Here is a 17376-nt window from a genome sequence, read left to right as displayed (position 1 = left end):
TGCGTATCATGTTGTCTATTTTTGTGAAGGTTTGGAGTGCATCAGGGTATGGATGAATAAGGTTGTGGTGAGGGTGGGGGGTCAAGGTGTGTCGGTATTGCGAGCGTTGAGTCTTGATATGAGTGGTGTGAATGAGGGTGTGGTAAGGGGTTTAACATATGTAATCGTGGACTACATATATGTTTTGTGGGGTATGAGGGGGAAGGAGGGTGGGGATGTGCTGAGAAGGACTTTGGCGGCGACGTTTTATCGAACCTTGTGTCGCAATAGAGACATTTTTGGGAAAAGGTGGGATGAGGTTTTTTCCGAGGGTTATAGAGGCCTAACAATAGGGAATTTATTGGCGTTATAAGGGGTTTTAACTGCCGGGGTGAGTAGGGTGGTAAAAGGGGGAGGGGGTTCAGGGGTATTCAACGGGCTCACCTCCTTGGGTGCGCAATGATGGGTGATTGGGTGTGATTGGAGGTACTCGTGTGGGACTAGATGAGAGGTTGTGAAAGATTAGTTTAGCTTAGTTCCCTTGATGGGGAAGGTGTAAATGGCAGTTTAAATATATAAATTATATAATATGTATATTTTCCTTTGGTAGCGTATTATGTTTCGCTTGTACTGGTCTTGCAATTGAATTTTAAACTTTTCTTGAGAGGATATTCCTTTCACTATGTACCTTGAAGAACTGAGTTATTTTTGCCATTTTTGTTACGTGTTCCTGCATCAGATTTAAAGTAATTACCTATTATGTAAACATGTGTAGATAAGGATTAGTTCTCTAGATTAAAATTTTTGTATCTATATTTGTAAGTAATACTAGTTAGGCACGTGCTAGAAGGCACAGCGAAAGTATAGTCTTGTGGAATGTATGTTACGTTATTGTAAGTTTGCATGTTGGCGTGTTAGGTGTTATAAGGAGTTTGGTGTTGTTAAGTTACTAAAATCATGATGAACCTTTTGGATAATACTTATTCATGTTCTAGTCTTGGGTTCTTTAAATTATTTACATAGCCTAGTATTGTACCGCTAATGTAGCATGTGGTGTATTATCTTGTATTTTGAGCGTCAACTTCACGATATGCAATGTTTTGAAAGTTTGTAATTCATGGTTAACATTAATATTTGATATTATATTGGTGGTGTATATTCTTCTACTTATTACAGTGTATGTGTATAGGAATGTAATGTTTCATATCTGTTTTAGTCTGTAAATTTGTGTTTTGTGTCTTGTTCATGCACTACCAACTCTTAGGTTTTGATGAGGTCAGGGTATGACCATTCATTAGGATAATTCAATGTATGTTATTTAGAACGGGGACTGTACATACGGGGAAGGGGGAGGGTAGAAGTGTCAGCTGTGCCTGCACTGGCAATAATGATTATTATAAAAGGAGGGTTTGTAGGTTATGTATATGGTTGTAATAATAGTATTAAATTATTGTAAACAAATCTATAATGTATTTAGTTAGGTTAGGCTAAAATAAATTGCTCTTGTTATAAAATCAGCTAGCTGGTCTAGTGGCTAACGCGACGGGCTGGAGTTTTGAGACTCTATGACCGCGGGTTCAATCCCGACCGGGGGTATGGTTTGTTTGCAATCGTGTCATTATGATTTCTTGAGTCATGGCCATGATCTATGGTGTTCTTAAAATGTACCGGGATTGTGTACTAGAGGTTTTGTAATATCTAGTATGGTTTTTAATTTTATACTCTTATACATTATTGAATTTGTTCTATGTTTTAAATAAAAATATAAAAAAAAATAGCAAGAACTCGTTTAAAATTAAGTCCTTTCTAAAAAAAAATTCTTATACGTTTAAAGATATATTTTTTTCATTAATGTTGATGTAAAAATTTATAATGTTGCACCAAAAGTATCTTAGAAAACTTACCTAACCTTATTATAACAAGAACATGACTCAAGAAATCGTAATGACACGATTGCAAACAAACCATACCCCCGGCCGGGATTGAACCCGCGGTCATAGTCTCAAAACTCCAGCCCGTCGCGTTAGCCACTAGACCAGCTAGCTGGTTTTATAACAAGAACAATTTATTTTGGCCTAACCTAACTAAATACATTATAGATTTGTTTACAATAATTTAATACTAAACAAGCACAGTGAAATATATCTTTTTCGTTAGGTTCAGAATGATTTTGGCGAAATTATTGCATACTAATAATAATATTGTTGCAGTAATATTGTTGCAGTAATAACACCAGGAGGCAGCTCTGATGAAAACTCACACTCACACGAGCTTTTAAATCTCTGCACAAAATTCAATTTAAACCAGCAAATAATAGAACCTACTAGACTGGAGAATACACTAGACCTCATCTTCACTAACAATGATGATCTGATAAGAAATGTCACCATATCAAAAACAATATACTCAGATCACAACATAATTGAGGTTCAGACATGTATGCGAGGAGCCCCAGACCGACATAATGAGACTAGTCACGAGGGAGCATTCACCAAATTCAACTTCAATAACAAAAACATAAAGTGGGACCAAGTAAACCAAGTCCTAACCGATATAAGCTGGGAAGATATACTAAGCAACACAGACCCCAACTTATGCCTAGAACAGATTAACTCGGTGGCACTCGATGTATGCACAAGGCTTATTCCTCTAAGAAAAAGGAGGAGTAGATGTAAAATAGAAAGAGACAGGCGCTCCCTTTACAGGCGACGGAAAAGAATAACAGCGGCTAAAAGAGGTCAATATATCTGAAATGCGTAGGGAGACACTGGTCAGAGAAATAGCAAGCATCGAACTTAAGCTAAAAGAATCCTTTAGGAGTCAGGAATCGCGGGAAGAACTAAAAGCCATAAATGAAATCGAAAGAAACCCAAAGTATTTCTTCTCCTATGCCAAATCAAAATCGAGAACAACGTCCAGTATTGGGCCCCTACTTAAACAAGATGGGTCCTACACAGATGACAGCAAGGAAATGAGTGAGCTACTCAAGTCCCAATATGATTCAGTTTTTAGCAAGCCGCTAACCAGACTGAGAGTCGAAGATCAAAATGAATTTTTTATGAGAGAGCCACAAAATTTGATTAACACAAGCCTATCCGATGTTATCCTGACGCCAAATGACTTCGAACAGGCGATAAATGACATGCCCATGCACTCTGCCCCAGGGCCAGACTCATGGAACTCTGTGTTCATCAAGAACTGCAAGAAGCCCCTATCACGAGCCTTTTCCATCCTATGGAGAGGGAGCATGGACACGGGGGTCGTCCCACAGTTACTAAAAACAACAGACATAGCCCCACTCCACAAAGGGGGCAGTAAAGCAACAGCAAAGAACTACAGACCAATAGCACTAACATCCCATATCATAAAAATCTTTGAAAGGGTCCTAAGAAGCAAGATCACCACCCATCTAGAAACCCATCAGTTACACAACCCAGGGCAACATGGGTTTAGAACAGGTCGCTCCTGTCTGTCTCAACTGTTGGATCACTACAAGGTCCTAAATGCACTGGAAGACATAAAGAATGCAGATGTAATATATACAGACTTTGCAAAAGCCTTCGACAAGTGTGACCATGGCGTAATAGCGCACAAAATGCGTGCTAAAGGAATAACAGGAAAAGTCGATCGATGGATCTATAATTTCCTCACTAACAGAACACAGAGAGTAGTCGTCAACAGAGTAAAGTCCGAGGCAGCTACGGTGAAAAGCTCTGTTCCACAAGGCACAGTACTCGCTCCCATCTTGTTCCTCATCCTCATATCCGACATAGACAAGGATGTCAGCCACAGCACCGTGTCTTCCTTTGCAGATGACACCCGAATCTGCATGACAGTGTCTTCCATTGCAGACACTGCAAAGCTCCAGGCGGACATCAACCAAATCTTTCAGTGGGCTGCAGAAAACAATATGAAGTTCAACGATGAGAAATTTCAATTACTCAGATATGGTAAACATGAGGAAATTAAATCTTCATCAGAGTACAAAACAAATTCTGGCCACAAAATAGAGCGAAACACCAACGTCAAAGACCTGGGAGTGATCATGTCGGAGGATCTCACCTTCAAGGACCATAACATTGTATCAATCGCATCTGCTAGAAAAATGACAGGATGGATAATGAGAACCTTCAAAACTAGGGAGGCCAAGCCCATGATGACACTCTTCAGGTCACTTGTTCTATCTAGGCTGGAATATTGCTGCACACTAACAGCACCTTTCAAGGCAGGTGAAATTGCCGACCTAGAAAGTGTACAGAGAACTTTCACGGCGCGCATAACGGAGATAAAACACCTCAATTACTGGGAGCGCTTGAGGTTCCTAAACCTGTATTCCCTGGAACGCAGGAGGGAGAGATACATGATTATATACACCTGGAAAATCCTAGAGGCACTAGTACCGAACTTGCACACGAAAATCACTCACTACGAAAGCAAAAGACTTGGCAGACGATGCACCATCCCCCCAATGAAAAGCAGGGGTGTCACTAGCACGTTCAGAGACCATACAATAAGTGTCAGGGGCCCGAGACTGTTCAACTGCCTCCCAGCACACATAAGGGGGATTACCAACAGACCCCTGGCAGTCTTCAAGCTGGCACTGGACAAGCACCTAAAGTCAGTTCCTGATCAGCCGGGCTGTGGCTCGTACGTTGGTTTGCGTGCAGCCAGCAGCAACAGCCTGGTTGATCAGGCTCTGATCCACCAGGAGGCCTGGTCACAGACCGGGCCGCGGGGGCGTTGACCCCCGGAACTCTCTCCAGGTAAACTCCAGGTACACAAATTTTCACTTGTCCTATATGGCAAGATGAGCGTTGCTATTTAAGCCAAGATAGCAAGTTCTGCCTATTCGGCACGACTCATATATATATATATATATAATGTTCATAAGATAAGATAAGATTTCGTTCGGATTTTTAACCCCGGAGGGTTAGCCACCCAGGATAACCCAAGAAAGTCAGTGCGTCATCGAGGACTGTAACTTATTTCCATTGGGGTCCTTAATCTTGTCCCCCAGGATGCGACCCACACCAGTCGACTAACACCCAGGTACCTATTTGCTGCTAGGTGAACAGGACAACAGGTGTAAGGAAACGTGTCGAATGTTTCCACCCGCCGGGAATCGAACCCGGGCCCTCCGTGTGTGAAGCGGGAGCTTTAGCCACCAGGCCACCGGGCCACTTATTCTGTGAGATTACGTGCGTGCTAATATTTCTGGCTTTTAAAAGTGCATATTACTGCTGCTGCTGTTGATACAGTCATGAGAGGACGGCAGTAGCTCCCTGGACGGTCGCTGTGTACCAGCGTATTAAATTAGTGTTCGTATTCAAATAAAATGTCTGTCAACATGAAAAAATACTTTCCCCTTAAAAACTAGAATTCATTTTCTGTCATACTTATTCATAGAAAACTTATTAAAGGAGATACACTTGTAATTTTTATATCCAAACAGTTTGACCTAACTTCATTCCATGGTTCGAACCTGATTTCCCCCTCGTCTTTCCCTCCCCCGACCCAGGTACTACGGGATCTCTACGGGTTTAGCGCTCTCATTATTAACGTAGTTGTTACATTGTTTTCATTCCTAACTTCAGAATAAATTATTAACGTACGTTAATTACCAGCTGTCTGAGGCACTTGTCGCTAGACACCTGGCCTTGTGTGTGTGTGTGTGTGTGTGTGTGTGTGTGTGTGTGTGTGTGTGTGTGTGTGTGTGTGTGTGCTCACCCGTTACGTGGTTACAGGGGTCGATTCTGAGATCCTGGCCGTGCCTTTAAACATGCACTTTCCAGATTCCTCTTATACTCGTGGACGCTGTCGCACTTGTTATTAAACCTATGTATGGAGCTTGTCATCACCACCTCACAAAGGTTATTCCACTTGATCTAAAAGAAATGGTGTCCCGTGGTTCGGATGGCAACGAACTCGGCTCATGCAGTGTCCGTGGTTCAATTCCCGGCATGGGTAGAAACGTTGGGCTCGTTTTCTTACACCTGCTGTCCCTGTTTACGTAGTTGTAAGTAGGTACCTAGGTGTTAGTCGACTGATGTGGGTCGCATCCTGGAGTATATCTGGAGGGTGTTACGGGGGTCATCGCCCCCGTGGCCTGGTCCGTGACCAGGTCTCATGGTGGATCAGGGCTTGATCAGCCGGACTGTTACTGCTAGACCCACGCAAACTGACGTACGAACCACAGCCCGGCTGGTCAGGTACTGACCCCAGTGGAAATAAGAATCCTGGATGATGCACCGACTTGGGTTACCCTGGATGGCTAACTCTTCCCCCGGTTAACAATCCAAACAAATCTTTCTTATTCTTCCATTTGAACTTAAAGAAATGGTGGATGTGTCTTTTTCCTCTGCTTTATGTAGTTCCAAGGGTTGATCCTTAGCTCCTACCTGCTCCTAAATGCTTCTTCCGATAAGCTTCAAACCATAAATGCCAACGTGTTTCCAGTAGAGGAGATTTTAGATTTAGGGGATAATTTGCCACTTTTATTGAAGAAATTGTGATGAATTTTGAAGACCTCGTTTGATTTCGTTCGTCCTCGGTGTTTATGTATCTTAGAGGAAGCCTTGACTTGTAATATTGGACGGTATAGGTGAAAATTTGAAAGTGTTCCTTCAACCATTCAGTTGGTCTTCTCTTTATCATAAGTTAACTTTAGTAACTTATAGTGACTTAATTGAATTTACAGGCTTGTTGCACAAAATGGAGTGATACTGTTACCTGAAGGTTACTGAAGACGATTTCTGGGTCGCGACCTACACAGCCTGGTCCCAGACAAGGCCTCTTGGTTGATGGTCCGAGACACCAGGATGTTGGTGATAGCCTGGCCCTTACAACCTGACTGACCAAGAGCTGATTTTAGCAAGTAGTCGTAATTCCTTTATATACGCAGAAAGGGTGTTGAAAAGCCTTGGTTCCTTTACACTTAGTTCTTTCATAGACTACTCTGCTTCCCTGTTTTTTTAGTTTGGTCATGTTGCACCAAGTGCCGAGCCTCTAGCTTTCTTTGGGAGTGATTTCTCTGTGCAGATTTGTCAAATCCATTTAGAATTTTCCAGGTGTAAATTTTGATTCATCTTTCTCGCTTATGTTCTAGGGAGTACGGTTCAAGGGATTTTCAGCGCTCGACCCTTCCTACGAAATAGGCTTGGTATTAAGGAAGATATGATTGAAGTGTGCAAATGGAAAACAGGATTGAATAAATAGGATATAAAGTGTTGAAAATATCTAACCAAGAGGAGGACTCTCGACAATTATTTCAAGTTGGAGAAATTTTGATTTAGAACGGATGTGGGGAATTAGTGGTTTGGCAGTAAAGTTGTAGATTAATGGAACAGTCCCAGGTAGCGTCAGTAAGGCAAGAATTTTGGGTAGCTTTAAATAGATGTTAGATAGGTACACGAGTGGGTGCGAGTTGACGTGCCTAGCATGGGCCCAATGCAGTGCTTCTTTTTGTATTCTTGCATGAAGTAATTTAGGTGTTTGAGTTTATACGGTCATTGATGGTTCTCCCGCCTTAAAAGTGGTTGTTTAGTGTAGAGGAATGTTCCAGCCTAGAGTAGAGGGGAGCAGTATCTCAGAGTGCCATTATTGGCTTGGCATCTCTTGGCATCACCTGCCTCAGGAAAATAGAAGAGACAAGTATAATTATTGTTGACAATAAGTGAAGCAATACTCACTCATCCTTCACTCAACTCTTCTTCACTCATGCTCGTCCCTCACTCATCTCACACTCCTCTCTCATTCGCTCAACACTTATCTCTCATTTACTCGTCTCACTCATTCACTCATCTCTCATTCATCTCACTCATGCACTCATTTGTATTTTCTACATTATATTTTATTACTATATTTGAGATCAGTTTCTCCTTCCACATTCATCTTTCAACTAATCACCATCTTAAAACTGTAACAACAAACAAGTTAGTTCAGTGTTGTCGTGGCCTCGGCGGCTGCTACTCTCACTCTGGTTGAGTTTTTTTTTTTTTTTTTTTTTTTTTTTTTTTTTTTTTTTTTTTTTTTTTTTTTCTTTTTTTCTTGAAAAAATCCTAAAATTTCATAATTGCAAACTAAATTTAGTTAATATTAGAAATTATAAAGTTTATCGTTCAGGTAAACCATGTTAGTCTCATAAAATGTCCGGAGTTAGTTAATTTTAAGGTTGGCCACAGTGTTGTGCACAGCCGGGAGCTTTGTATAAAGTAGGCCAGAAATGTCAACTAGTATTTCTAAATTATATGTATTATGTAACTTTATTGAAATAATTATTGTTGTTTTTTCTTTTTTTTTTTTTTGTAGTTGTGGTGGTGTTGTGGTTGTGGTTATTTTTGTTATGGTTATTGTGGTTGTGGCTTTTGTGGTGGTTGTCGCATTTGTAGTTCCTTTGGTTTTTTGTGGTGGCTGTGGCTTTTATGGTTGTAGTTTTTGTTGATTGTCGTTTTTTGTTGGTTTTTGATGTGGTTGGGTTTTCTATTATAACTTGCGAGAAGTGAATGACTGCGTGAAGAGTGTATAGTTCAACCTGCAACTGAGGTCCTCTGAAGAGGACCTCAGTTGTGAGTCGAAATATTAAGTCTGTTTTCCTTGGAATTCATTACTTTCCACTCGCTGATTTACACCATTGCAGACTTTTAAAGGGTTTTAAGCGATATATTGAAGCGCTTTAACTTGCGATCGTTACGTTAACAAAGATTAAGTTAAGAAGGTTTGTCAGGAAACAAGACAAGTGTTTCCTGACGCGGGTCTTAGTCAGATGATGACCCGCTGTTGGAGCTTTTGGTCATCTGACCGAGACCTTCCGCTGGCTTACCTGTCCACCCCCTTCAAAAATTATGGTCATAGTTATAACCATTTTTTTTTTCGTTAACAAAACGAAAGGAATTTTAACATGGAAGGCGGCATTATTTCTATTAGCACTATAATCTTTACTTCCTTCCCACACACTCCTCCTCAGACAATGACTTCTATCTGTTCCTGAATTAAATACCGAAATCTCCCACTTCTGCGAGAGGAACTTAAGCCGTTCTAACTCTATAATTCACTACCATGTACAACAGAAACCTAAACTTCAGTTAAGAAAAATGCTATTGTATAGCTTATTGCGGCACTTCAGAATGGCGAGAATCGTGTGTATTTGTGTGGGATTACATGACTTAGTGGGAAGGAAAGGCTTGGCTTAGCCCTTCCTTTGGGTTAATGAGGGTAAGACTGTCATAACCCACAGAGGAAGGGGGACCAAGCTCCCAGCAGGAAGGGAACAAGACAAACCAGAGAGGCACAGACAGATACGAAAGAAAATGAAAGAGGAGTGGATGCTAGAGCAGGTGAGAGTGAAAAAGTGAATAAGCAAGAGTAAGAGAGTAGGTTAACATGGAGTTTCTTCTGGTCACCACGCTCACGGTCCGGTCCCAGACCAGGCCTTATGGTTGCTGGCCTGATCGATCAAGCTCTTAGTACCCTCCGTCCCCAGTCTAACGTATGCCTCACAACCCAGCTGACCAGGAACTGTTTTGAGGAATCTGTCACGTTTTCCTCCTTGGAGACACCTAGTTGTTTCTTGGTGATATCCTCTTATGGATGAAGGGACGGTGTAAACATAATGGTATACAGCACCGACAAGTTGACAAGACACGTGTGAAACGGGTATGTAAAGACGTTGTAATCAGTCCGTCACTCTTGAAAACGTAGTTTTGAAGTGGTCAGTCCCTCATTCTGGGGAATAGTTCTGCTCCATAGTCTGGAACGATTGTTCCAGCAATATCTGCCATCCTACATTACAATACTTTGTGGGCAGTATCTACTATCCTACACTATCATACTTGTGGGTAATATCTGCCATCCTACACTACGATACTTGTAGGTAATATCTGCCATCCTACACTACGATACTTGTAGGTAATATCTGCCATCCTACACTACGATACTTGTAGGTAATATCTGCCATCCTACACTACGATACTTGTAGGTAATATCTGCCATCCTACACAGTAGAGAGTAGAATATCGCATAAATATTTATTTTTTTTTTTTTTTGGCCCTCAGTGGCGAGTTCATTGGGCAGCATCACTCATACTGTGAACATACCATCATAGTGCAGAACAACTGCTGTGAAAGGATTTTTCACATTTTCAAGGAACTGCCTTATTGCATACCATCAAAGTGAGTTTTGGTCAGCATCACTCATACTGTGAGTGAACATAGCCCCATATAGCATTAAATAAATACCCACCAGTAGTTCCATTCTAGCTGAACCTTCGTCAGTGACAACTCCACCAGCGATCAGTCATTGACTAACTGCAGCTTGGAACCGGTTCTCGCGTTGTCTGATAACTCGGGTGTACAAATGAAAGTTCTAACTGGAAGATGCTGCTAGCTTCAACTTCTATCTAGCATGAGTGTTTCTCAATATAAATATTTTCAGCTTTTCTTCCATAAGGGCCAGACTTAAAATGAACTAAGAAACCAGGTTTTGAGCCTGTCAAAGAGCTGAAATAAGATAACAGCTCTTAGATGCAGCTTAACATGGACTTAACTTATGACGTAAATGATATAGAACTTAAGCACAGCTTTTCCATGTTCTTGCATTTCATTTGGGTGAACCACAGGCTCTGTTCTCACCATTTCTTTCTCTGGGTATTAATTTCTCCCCTTTTGGCACTTTTTTTCGGCTAGATAGCCTTATCTTGTTTGCTGTCTTTCCTCCTGGTTACCGTTCACATTTGCAATGAATTCAGGTCTTCTCTTCTTTGCAGTCTCCGTAGCCTCTAATTTTTTTTTCACCATCTGCTAGGTTTCTAACACAAGTGTTCGAAAGAAAGTTGTGTTTGGTCGTTTCAACCCACAAGTCTTTCATGCTCTATTTCTCGTTTTATCAGATGTTCTCTAGGTGAATACCTTTTATGCCGTTTCTGTCCCTTTCTCTTTTTGTATTTGTGTTCCTGGCATGTTGACACATTACCACCTCATCATGAAGAATTACACACATGTGCAACGTCTAATTCTTCATCTTGTCGGTATTGTATATCATACTTATACCACCTCATCATAACTCAACACAATTCTGGTCCTCCTTGTGAATGTTCTCCCAGTCTGTGTATTTTTAAATCTATGATTATTAGATTTTTATCATGCGGCTTCTTGCCGCCTTTGCTATGGTGTCAGCCAGTGCCTTTGTTGTCTTTACATTCCTGTCGTGGTCTGTTGTTTGGTTGTGGATTGGTCGTAACTGCTAGTGCTAACTTGTGTACCCTGATATTGATGGTGATTTACTGTGTAGTCCTGTGGCTCACCTTTATCGCTCTTATCTCTTCAAAACGCTCCTTTCCCTCCCTTGTTTCTTCTTTTGTTTCCTCAGTACTTTATAATATAATATCTATTTCTACAAGTACTTGTACAAGGTATACAGTCCTAGCTGACATCAATGACATACTACTATACCTGGAGGTTACCTGGAGGCTACCTGGAGGTTATTCCGGGGATCAACGCCCCCGCGGCCCGGTCCATGACCAGGCCTCCCGATGGATCAGGGCCTGATCGACTAGGCTCTTACTGCTGGCCGCACGCAGTCCAACGTACGAGCCACAGCCCGGCTGATCCGGCACTGACTTTAGGTATCTGTCCAGCTCTCTCTTGAAGGCAGCCAGGGGTTTATTGGCAATTCCTATAATGCTTGATGAGAGGCTGTTGAACAGTCTTGGGCCCCGGACACTTGAAATGCAGAGCATTTCGGGCAAATTAGGTCAGTTTTGTTCCAGGATGCGACCCACACCAGTAGGCTAACACCCAGGTACCCATTTTTACTAATGGGGAACATAGACAACCGGTGTAAGGAAACACGCCCAATATTTCCACCCGCGCCGGGAATCGAACCCGGACACTCACCGTGTGAAGCGAGAGCTTTAACCACCAGGCCACGGGGCACCGTATATCATGCTGGGAATATTTCTTGTATAGGTTGCATCTCTGCTGGCGCTCTTATGTCTTCATCTGCGTCTGCTTTTATTTTCTAAATTATCCACTGTTTGGCACATCTTCATTTTTCTGAACTTTGAATTACATTTTCCTCGTGTTTAGTTACTTCTTTTTGTTCATTGCCCATATTTCAGGAAGGAAGGAAGGAAGGAAGGGAGGAAGGAGGGAGGGAGGTAGGGTGATGTGTGAGATGGGACTGGTGGGGCTGTTTGGGGATTCTTACATCTATTTTTGTATACATGGAAGGGAAAAGATGAACGTTATGTTGTAAATAGCGGGAGAAAGGGAGGATGTGACTGAGAGAGTTACTGGGCTTGTATAGGAGAGTGCTTGCTGAGGGCAACAAACCCAGAAGAGGCGAGTTTCTCGAGGGGGAAGGGGATGGGGGAGGGGCCTCTTAATGCTTTCCTTAGTTTTCCTTCCTGTGTGTCTGGCTAAGATAAGATAAGATTTCGTTCGGATTTTTAACCCTGGAGGGTTAGCCACCCAGGATAACCCAAGAAAGTCAGTGCGTCATCGAGGACTGTCTAACTTATTTCCATTGGGGTCCTTAATCTTGTCCCCCAGGATGCGACCCACACCAGTCGACTAACACCCAGGTACCTATTTGCTGCTAGGTGAACAGGACAACAGGTGTAAGGAAACGTGTCGAAATGTTTCCACCCGCCGGGAATCGAACCCGGGCCCTCCGTGTGTGAAGCGGGAGCTTTAGCCACCAGGTGTATATAGTAGAATCTTGTTATACTCCTCAAGATTTTCTGTCTGAAAATCCTGTCATGTGTTACATCATATGAGAGAATCTGCATTTATGTCAACCATGTACTTCGAATCCTATAAAATTTGCCATCTCGTATTTTTTTATCTTTTCGCCATGTTCGTTCAGTGATGGTTTTGTTCTTTTGTTGACCCTCTCCTCTATCCTGTACTATCATCAACGTTATCAAGCCGTACATCATCAGTGACTTCTTCCTTCCTCCCATTCTCTCTACCTTCAGATTGCTTTATATTTTTCGTTAATTCTCATTATTATTATTATATTATTATTATATGTACTGCCTGGTCTTGTGTAAGTATCTCGGGACAAGACTTTCTCTCGCTCCTCTTCCCTTAAGTTATCTACTATTGCTTTCCCTTTTAATTATCATTATTCCTTTCACCCTCTACCTAGGTCTTTCCACATTCTCCTTCAGCTTTCTTATTTCCTCTCCAGTCCTTGAACCCTTCCTTCTCCCATGAATATCCTTTTCTCATGTAACTTACTTTCTCAGGAATATTGAACTTCATTTTTCCTTTCCTTATCCACACTGATTTTCAAATCCGCTGCTATCAGGTCCGAGGCTTCTCATCTATATCCTTTATTCAACTTTTGTTTACCATTGTTTTTATTGTTCTTCAGATTTCACATGTTCTGAGAGTTCATGTGGTCAGGTATAAAAGTTTTTGCAGACACACAGGCAGAGGCAGACACACAGGCAGAGGCAGACACACAGGCAGAGGCAGACACGGGCAGACAGAAACACACACACACACACACACACACACACACACACACACACACACACACACACACGTCATGTGGGTTCGATAACGTGGATGGGGTAAAAATACTCACGTAGGCTGGTTAGTACGTATAATTATAACGGAAAGTATGGGAAAGCACCATCAGCCGACCTGCCTCTCTCTGCTCCCTATCTCAGACTGACCCACCAGTGCCCAGCGGGTGAACAGCATTTGAAAACATGCTATGGTCAGCAGCAACGTGAATAACAGTCAGTGATTCACACAGACGGTTGGTAGTGAGTCATCTACTGGTACACTGGTTACTGGTAACTGGTTACTAGGAACTGGTACTACTACTGAGTCATCTACTGGTACACTGGTTACTGGTAACTGGTTACTAGGAACTGGTACTACTACTGAGACACATACATACATACACAAAAGGAAATATATGTAATCAAGCATGATCCAAAGAGGAAGATTGCTCCAACATGTTTGGATCAAGAGGATTCCAGCAGCAATCCTGCCTTGTTCCCCCCGATCCTGCATCACCAGGTCACCTTAACGAGGTGGTAGAGTCTGGTGGTTTGTGTCTAGTGATAGTGTCCTCTTTGGGAAGAGTGCTACTCTCCCCACGGGGTGACACTCCCCACGGGGTGCCACTCCCCACGAGGTGCCACTCCCCACAGGGTGCTCTCCTGATTAAGAACCAAGCCGCTCTTTTGGTATTATTGATGGGTATTTCCAGTCTTGTGGAAATTTGACACAACCTGTAAAACTGAACGATTTGTGGATATGAAATGCAGACTATAAAAAATATATACTTCCTGATTTATGTAATATGAGAGTGAAATGTTAAGGTCAGTAGCAAGTTGATAAGGATGGTGTGACTTTAGTAATGGAAGTGAAATACGTTAAACACTGAATTACCAAACAATTATAGTGCTTGTACATTTAATAACAAATAATTACCAGCATTAAGACATTGTCTTAGAGTGTGTGTGTGTGTGTGTGTGTGTGTGTGTGTATTCTCCTATTTGTGGTTGCAGGAGTCGATTCCAAGCTCCTGGCCCCCCCACTTCGCTGGTCGCTACTAGGTCCACTCTCTCCCTGATCCGTGAGCCTTATCATATCTCTTCTTAAAGCTATGTATGGATCCTGCATCCACTACATCACTCTCGAGATTGTTCCACTTCCTGACAACTCTGAAGAAATACTTCCTAACATCCTTGTGACTCATCTGAGTCTTCAGCTTACAGATGTGACCCCCCAGTTGTTTCCCATCAGTGAAACATCCTGTCCCTATCCACCTTGTCAGTTCCTCTCAGTATTTTATGTCGTTATCATGTCTCCCTATCCCTCCTGTCCAGTGTCGTTAGGGCGATTTCCCTTAACCTCTCCTCGTAGGACATACCTCTTATCTCCGGGACTAGTCTTGTTGCATACCTTTGCACTTCATCTAATTTCTTGATGTGTTTAACCATACTCCAATATGGGCCTGACGTACATTGTGTACAAAGTCTTGAACGATTCCTTACTGAGGTGTCGAAACGCTATTCTTAGGTTTGTCATGCTCCCACATGCTGCAGCAGTTGATGTGCGCCTCAGGAGATGTACTCGGTATTATACTCACCCCAAGACCCTTTACCTTGAGTGAAGTTTGTAGTATTTGGCCCCTTAGCCTGTACTATGTCCGCGGTCTTCTTTGACCTTCCCCAATCTGTGTATGTGTGTGTTTACAGTTGTACACGCGGGTGTGTACGTGCATGTGTACTTGTGTGTACACTTCTGTATGTGGTTGTAAGGATCGAGTCACAGCTCCTGACCCAGGTGTAGGTGTGTGTTTATCTTAGGTCTTAGCAACAAGGACGGGAAAAAAGATTTATTGCTTTTAGCATTTATTGAGGCAGAGAACACAAATAAAAGTTACAAAATATGAGGTAAAGTTACCATAAGTCATTTAGCAAAACTACGTTACTTTCTGTAACTAAGATGCAACTAGTCTTAGATCTTATATCTTTGGTAGATAGTACAGAACTGATAGATAGTACAGAACTGATAGATAGTACAGAACTGATAGATAGTACAGAACTGATAGTACAGAACTGATAGTACAGAACTGATATAGTACAGAACTGATAGTACAGAACTGATAGATAGTACAGAACTGATAGATAGTACAGAACTGATAGATAGTACAGAACTGATAGATAGTACAGAACTGATAGATAGTACAGAACTGATAGATAGTACAGAACTGATAGATAGTACAGAACTGATAGATAGTACAGAACTGATAGATAGTACAGAACTGATAGATAGTACAGAACTGATAGATAGTACAGAACTGATAGATAGTACAGAACTGATAGTACAGAACTGATAGTACAGAACTGATAGATAGTACAGAACTGATAGATAGTACAGAACTGATAGATAGTACAGAACTGATAGTACAGAACTGATATAGTACAGAACTGATATAGTACAGAACTGATATAGTACAGAACTGATATAGTACAGAACTGATAGTACAGAACTTGTGTAAAAAGTTCAGCTTAACTAGACGAAGAGTATTTAGACTGCAGAAATTTGAGAACTAAACCTGAATCATGTTGAGAACTCAACCTTAGGTTGAGAACTCAACCTTAGGTTGAGAACTCAACCTTAGGTTGAGAACTCAACCTTAGGTTGAGAACTCAACCTTAGGTTGAGAACTCAACCTTAGGTTGAGAACTCAACCTTAGGTTGAGAACTCAACCTTAGGTTGAGAACTCAACTTTAAGTTGAAATCCCAACCTTAGGTTGAGATCCCAACCTTAGGTTGAGATCCCAACCTTAGGTTGAGATCCCAACCTTAGGTTGAGATCCCAACCTTAGGTTGAGATCCCAACCTTAGGTTGAGATCCCAACCTTAGGTTGAGAACCCAACCTTAGGTTGAGAACCCAACCTTACGAACTCAACCTTAGGTTGAGAACTCAACCTGAAGAAATGTCAGATTATTTTTGACTGTGTGATTTAAGAGAAAAAAAAAATATTAATTATCAACTATAAGGGTCATACAACGCCCGTTGAACTGGGGAAAGGTAATTAGGTTTGATCCGAGGAAGGGTAGAAGGAGCTCCCATTCTTTTAGATCAAGAGCCTTTCACGAAACTGAAGGCACTTCTTGAAGAGCTGATTTCACAGAGAAAGTAATGAAAGAACAAGGTGGGGTGAACTAGGGACACTGCTAGCCAGAGAAGAACAATGTGGAGTGAACTTGGAACACTGCTAGTAAAAGAAGGTGAATTAGGAGCACTGCTAGTAAAAGAAGGTGAATTAGGAACACTGCTAGTAAAAGAAGGTGAATTAGGAACACTCCTAGTAAAAGAAGGTGAATTAGGAACACTGCTAGTAAAAGAACAAGGTGAACTAGGAACACTACTAGGTCAAATAGCCAGACGGAAGAACCTATGAAAGTTGGAAGTTACTGTGGGGACGTTACTGCTTCAACCACTTAGTATTAAAAAAAATCCGTCTTAATTGGTGAAGATGATGTGAATGGAGTCAGGGGAGGGGGAAGTGGAGGGAGGGGGAAGTGGAGGGAGGGGGAGTGGAGGGAGGGGGAGTGGAGGGAGGGGGAGTGGAGGGAGGGGGAGTAGAGGAAGGGGGAAGGGGGGTTGGAGGGAGGGGGAGGAGTTGAAACAGGAAATACCCATGTTACTCTCCACACTAACGCCACTTATCAACATCCATGCCTAAAAAAAACCTTGCCTTACCTCAGTCATACTTGTGTAGACCTCACCTAACATGTCTACATATGTTAAACATATATAATTTATTACTGTTTTCTTATTTTTGCATATATATAATGTGGTGCCGAACAGGTAAAATTGGTCAGTTAGCAAGAATTCGTTTAAAATTAAGTCCTTTCTA

General features: G+C 41.8%; 1 protein-coding gene across 3 annotated transcripts in view; it reads left to right on the top strand.

Annotated features, from left to right (window-relative positions):
- The window catches only part of LOC128694545 (MAM and LDL-receptor class A domain-containing protein 1), a 235534-nt gene that overhangs the window by 27061 nt on the left and 191097 nt on the right, over positions 1–17376 (top strand). The window lies entirely within an intron of this gene.

The sequence above is a fragment of the Cherax quadricarinatus genome, chromosome 51 (assembly GCF_038502225.1).
Source record: "Cherax quadricarinatus isolate ZL_2023a chromosome 51, ASM3850222v1, whole genome shotgun sequence".
NCBI classification, from domain to species: Eukaryota; Metazoa; Arthropoda; class Malacostraca; order Decapoda; family Parastacidae; genus Cherax; species Cherax quadricarinatus.
This window is presented reverse-complemented; position numbering and strand designations above follow the sequence as displayed.